Raw genomic sequence first — 6,516 nt, 5'->3', positions numbered from 1 at the left:
AGGGGCAGGAGGTACGTGTTAGGGTGGCTACATGGAACATCGGCAGCATGTCACACCGATCGGGGGAGGTGGTTGAGGCTCTACACAGGAGAAGGGTGGATGTCTGCTGTGTCCAGGAGTCGAGATGGAAGGGTGGAAGTGCAAGGATGCTGGGTGCAATCGGCAGAAGGTACAAGTTCTTCTGGCAAGGCTGCAACGAAGGGACTGGTGGTGTTGGAGTACTTATTGCTGAAAAGTGGATAGATCAAGTGCTAAGCATTAGCAGGGTAAATGAGCGGATCATCGTTGTGAAGTTGATCGTTGGGAAGCGTCTGACAAACGTAATTTCAATCTATGCCCCTCAAGTTGGCAGAAGTCAGGACGAGAAGGATGCGTTCTGGGACAAGGCCATCATGGTGCTGTCAGGGATCCCCCAGAATGAGGTTATAATTCTGGGAGGTGATCTGAATGGACACGTGGGGAGGGAGTCAGATGGCTTTGAGGGGGTACATGGGGGACAGGGGTACGGCATGCGGAACGCAGAGGGAGAGAGGATCCTGGAGTTCGGCGACGCACTGGAGCTGGTGCTGTGCAACACGCTTTTCAAGAAGGACGAAGCCAAATTAGTAACATACAGTTCGGGTGGCTGCAAGAGCACAATAGATTACATCATGGTCAGAAAGGAGGACCGCGTCCTGGTCAGGGATGCCAAGGCAATCCCCGGAGAAGAGTGTGTGTCTCAGCATCGCCTAGTCATCGGAGACCTAACTCTGCGGATCAAGAAGGTGGGGGCTAAGAAGCATCCTCCCAAGTTGAAGGTGTGGAAGCTACATAGCGGAGGGAATAAAAACGAGTTTAGGGAGAAGATTGAGCATATAGCAGAAGAAGTGGAGGAGATGATGGAGTCGGGTGGTGTGGATGGCAAGTGGCAGGCAATGAAGAAGGCTCTGCTTACAGCCACAGAGGAGGTGTGCGGATGGTCAAAGGGTAAAGCAAGACAAAGAGAGACATGGTGGTGGAATGACAGCGTCGAAAGAGCGGTGAATGAGAAGAGGAGGTGCCATAAAGTATGGAAGAAATCTAAAAGGGAGGCAGACCGAGTGCGGTATGTAGAGGCAAGGAGGGCGTCACGGACAGCAGTGTGGGAGGCCCAAGAGACCAAGAGGAAAGAATTTGCAAGTGAATTGGAGAGTGAAAGAGGACAAAAGAGCTTCTTCAAGATAGCGAAGCAAATGGTTAAGGAGAGGCGTGATGTGACCGGTGCAAACTGTGTGAAGGATGAGGATGGCAACATCGTGACAGACAACAGAAGAGTGAAGGAAGTATGTCGAAGGTACATGGAGAAGCTGCTGAATGTGGAGAATGACTGGGATGGTGAGGCGGGATGCGACGAAGTGGAGGGTGAATGTGGCCCGATCACACGGACAGAAGTGGGAAAAGCCATGAAGGCCATGAAGGATGGAAAGGCAGCTGGACCATCTGGAGTGGTGGCAGAGATGCTAAAGGCTTTGGATTGAGAAGCAGGTAATAAATCACCCCGTCCACAACCCACTTCATGAGCTAATCAGTCATTTCATCGTCGGAGATATTCACAACCTCAGCGGTTGTAGATGTAGGGCAGGCCGTTGTCCCATCCCCCTGTCTGGCGATCTCTGCAAGGGCGTTGATTAGGCGGGTCAAGCGATCAGAAGGGTCGTCGTCGTCCCTCTGAGCTTCCAACGAGAGGACTCTCAGCAGCGGAGGTGTCGAAATCCCTGTGGCAGTACTCTCGGCGTCATTCTCATCGTCCGCCTCATCTCCGCGCCAATCGCGAGCCTCGACGTCGTCCTCAGACACAGACGGAGCTCCCGGTGGGGAGCCAGCCTGTGAAATGGGGGGAATGTCGCCGCTGGAGCCAGGATTCTCACGTTGACGGATGCCGTCAGGAGCTTGACGCTCCAAGCACTCATCGCAAGGTACTCCGCACTCAACGAAGGTCCCATTTAGGGACCAATGTCCAAACCAGCGGTCCCGACGTGCAGGCCGGACAAGTCCCACCGGGGCTCCGTTGGGTTGCTCCATCCCCTGAGGCGAGTCGCGCCCTGTACGCGGGGTGTTGTAAAAGTCAGCAGACAGCCGCCGGTGAACCGGACTTACGGTCAAGCACTGTGAATGTGATGTGACGCATCGAGCGCCGTTCTGTTGGCGCCATGTCATGTGGGTTAGGGGCCAAATGGTGCCGTGAGCATCCCCAGCCTCCTCCAGGAGAACCGTACATGTAGACAGGGACCCTCTAGATGTGTCGAGCAGAGTTGCGGTGGACATTAAATCCGCATATCCCTCCCATCCGAGATGGTCCAAGCTGTACCGCTCCCCTTCCTTTACATAAATTCCGTCTGGGACTAGCCAAGCTACATTAAAGCAGGCCGGGTAACAACAGTCCCCCACATAAGCCTTTCCGATCACCCAGGCCAATTTCATACGGTTCACCCCGCATAGGACGCACTCCGGTGCATCCGCAACTCGGTGTACCATCTGGAACACATGGAAGCACAAATGTAATATATCAAATCATAAACCCTCTACCCACCCTATGGCGCACAATAGGGGGGCTCCTCGGCTCCCCCCCTCTATCCGTAAGGGACGGGAGAGGAAAAAAGACAGAGTATGTAAAAAACCATGTCGTCATCACAAGTTGGTCCACTATTTCGCTCCAAAGCAACACTGACAATAACCCCCATATTGTGCACCAGAGCATTAGTTTGGCCGTGCGCTTTTTCCACGTGACAGAGGAGCGAACATTTCGGTCCATTTGTGACACTGTTCCAAGTACATGTACGGCCAATCCTATTACTAACATTGCTTCTAGTATGATAACTCCAAATATGACATAGTAATAAAACATTGATCCTATTTCTAAAGCCATCCAAAGACAAAGCAGCACAATCTCCGCGATGCCTCTGGACGTTTTAGGATCCAAATATATTCGGCCGTGCATATACACGACAAAGAGACCCAAGCCCATCGTGTATATCTTGTACAAAAATCTCAAAAGCAAAACTTTGAGAATTGCCATTACCAAAATCACCGGCCTCGTCATTTGTCGCGAGTCCCATGACCCAGAACAGCAATAGGCCGCCCAGATGCTGAACAAAACCCAATATTGAGGTTCATTACTCACTTTTAGCGCTCCGGGCCTCCCCATTGGATTAATAAAAATACTTGCATTACTCGCCATGACTTCTCTTACTTCCCTTTTTTATCTTCCCCTTTCTTCTTGTTTTCTCTTTTTTTTTTTTTTGTCTCCCTGAAATCTTCAGTCACTGAGCTTCCTTGGCCCGAATGTGCGGCCACCGCCCGACCCCTTCTATTTAAGAAGAAATCTTGACCCCCCCCTCCTGAGAGGGGTGTCATTCGCGTAGGTAGTGACGCCCCAATAATTGTCAGAGTTCGAAGTCTCTTGACATTTCCTTTTAAGGCAGTGCCCGCTACGATCGCGACCCCAATCAAAACGAACACCAATAATATCCCCGCCCCGGCCGATTTCAGCACCACTGTCAAAGCGCCAGTAATTACATCACCAATAACGCCTATCGCGGCGTCTTTAGCCGCTTGAAGTGCCGATCTGATCTTTTCAAACCAAGTGCAGTCGTGAATATTTTTTCCATGGCCACACTTGATCCAATGTTCCCCGGGGGAGAAACATGTTCCATTATTAAAAATTCTATTTGGCCCTACCCAATCAAATCCCATAAACTGTCGGCCTTCGCAAAGGCTCTTTCGAAACGCCCGCCCTTCCGCAATCTGTATTAGAGCTGGCAGCCGATATGGAATTGACACAGGTCTACTCAGATTAAGCAATCCTTCATTTTGTAACCAAGTTTCACACGGCTGTCGGTCGCTAGAGGGCTGACGTCTCCACGTTTTCTGCGGCGAGATGAACTCCCACAAGGCTCCCTCCACACTTCTGTATTTCTCGTCTTGATATTTGTCTGCACAATATTCTTTCCAATTAGGCAATGTAATACATTGTTCACGAGCTAGGGCCACTAGGCACTTTGTTTTATCAGCGTTACAAGTCATTGACCAAGGCCGAGGATTCACATAGATATAGGGGGAATACATGCCCGTGGGCCAAATATCAGTTTCTTTTGAATATACTGTCGCCATAAATTGGTATTGGACCCAATAATTTGTAGTTACATTTAAACAGGGTATCACCCATTGTTTCATTTCATACCCATTAAATCCCCACCACGTCTTGGCGGCAACTCTTGTGGCCACCTCAGACCATGCCTGTAACACCCCTTTAACCGTTCTGTTTGCCAAGAGACCGGTACAGTTGTGAACCCACCTAGTGCCCAAGACGGATCGTTTTATCTCATCCAGGTCACATCTTGGCGACTTCCCAACTGTCCAGTCCCTACTATGCAAATCAACATAAACCTTCCCCACTACACATTGGTCAATTTTGTCAAAGTCCCCCGGTATCACTGTAAATAAATCGTCAGGCGTGGGCACCCCTGTGTTATCCAGGTAAGTCGCTCCCATTTGCGTGGTGTTCGGCTGAGCCTGCTGGGTGGCGTTTGCAATTAGGTTGGTTTGTGTGGACATAGCGGGATTAGCAGCGTATATGTCCAGGTCATCGCACGCTCTCAGCTCTTCTTGAGCGGCATCATACACGCCCTGCTTCATCCTTCGCAATAGTACATCATACATTACAGTTACAAAGCCTTCTCTAAAATCTTTTGTCAAGTCGGTGTAACTTACTAAAGTATGGTAGGCTGGTGTGTTTAACACGTTCATTGCCTCCCTGTAGGTTAATTTCACCGGGACGTCTATATTCCTTTCTATTTTTTCGCACCAGGCCGGCGGGAATGGGTATTCTTTCTGCCTGACTTCTGGGATGTAGGTTTTCCTTCCATCCTTGGTTTCTACCCAACCGAATTGAATGTCCCTCGCCAGCCTTTCCGAGGCCTGGTAGATGCTTAGCACCGGCCGTTGTTTTTTGATTCCTTTCCGGGTTGCTCCTCTCACAACTCTCGGTGGTGGGTCATTTGGATCAGGAGGGACCACGGCCGACATCACAGAAGCCTGATTTTCCTCTTCAGAGACCACGTCGTCGCTTGAGGTGGCGGCCTCCCTGTTTTCCACATCTCCATCTTCATTACGCCCTTCCTCGTTGGATGTAGGGTCGTGTTCAATGGCACCAACCTCTGCGTTTCTTGGTTCTGTTTGCTGACGGGGTCTTTGAACCGTGGAGGGACGGTTCTTGGGAGTAGACGTCAGGCGTGCTCGGTAAGAGACACCTGTATCTTCTCGGGCAGATCTTATAACCACTCTCCTCCCTTTTCCTTGAGGCGGTTGTTTTGGTGGAGCTGGGCTCCCCGTTGGTGTTGGATTTGGCCCCCCTGGTCCGGTTATTTCCGTGTTGATTCCGATTGCCACTACTTCCTCCTCATCTCCTGTGCTTGGCGATGGCGTCCTTGACCTTTCGGTGTTCCTTTGCGGTTCTGGAATAGAACTCAAGTCAGTTCCCCCTTCTCCTTCCGTTCGAACTGCTTTGCCCGAGGGATGGGGCAGGACTGCCACCGCGTGTTGTGTTTGCTGCTCCATCTTCTGTTCTTTCCGTGCCACCTGTAGTGCTTGACCGTAAGTGGCTTCCAGGGCTACCAGTTCCCTTTCTCTTCTTTGAGAGGCTGATATTGCCAGCACAAACTCCAGCCCTTCCACTGCTGTGATTGGGGTGGATATTTGCAGCTTATATGCACCAGCAATTGCCGTCTCTGCAATTTTCCATGACATTCTTCCGGATCTAATACCATTTACATCCGTAACTATTCGTCTGGCTCCCCTCTCGACGGCAGCATCCACCGCTTTCTCCAGGATTCTTGTCATCATCTTCAGGTAGTCCTGCTGGTTCAGGTCCGCCCGCCACTTCTGCACGAAGGCGTGTATTATCATGTAGTAGTTCGATCTTCCTCCACTTGTAAAAATGAAAGTAAGATCTTCCGGGTCATGCTCCATCTGCCGTCTCGCATCGTGCAGGTCTTCAATATATTTTTCACCGGCCATTAGTCTCAGCCGTGAATCAAAGGTTTGGTTCCATGCCCGGAATTTGTCGTTGGTGAAAACAATGAGGGCATCTCCTGTCAGTGACCAAATATCTCCGACAAATTGACACATCAGCACTCCATTTCCAACAATTACTTTCTTTGTTGATTCTTCTGGCAGAGACGGCAGGGGGTCTTTTCTGAAGAGGAGATTAAACTTCGGTGCATGAATACCTCCGCGCCGGGTGTCCCTGCCTCCCCAAACCTCCCCTGTGTCTCTGCTCGTGCCCAATCTTTCCTCCTCATTAGGCACTTCCTCTTCTTCCTCACATACTGAAATCCTTTGTTACTCATGTCCAATACACTTCGGTAGCAATACATATTGCTCACGACTGTGTTGGTCTCCGTAGGGGCTGCCCCCACTGCGACCAACGGTGCGTCCTTGTACGCCACTAACTGGGCTATTGCCCGGGCCCAGGTGATTGGCTTCTAAGGCTCGTTCAGC

This window comes from Syngnathus acus, chromosome 19, assembly GCF_901709675.1.
Source record: "Syngnathus acus chromosome 19, fSynAcu1.2, whole genome shotgun sequence".
In the NCBI taxonomy this organism is placed as follows: Eukaryota; Metazoa; Chordata; class Actinopteri; order Syngnathiformes; family Syngnathidae; genus Syngnathus; species Syngnathus acus.
The sequence above is the reverse complement of the archived record's forward strand: the minus strand, read 5'-3'. Positions refer to the sequence as shown.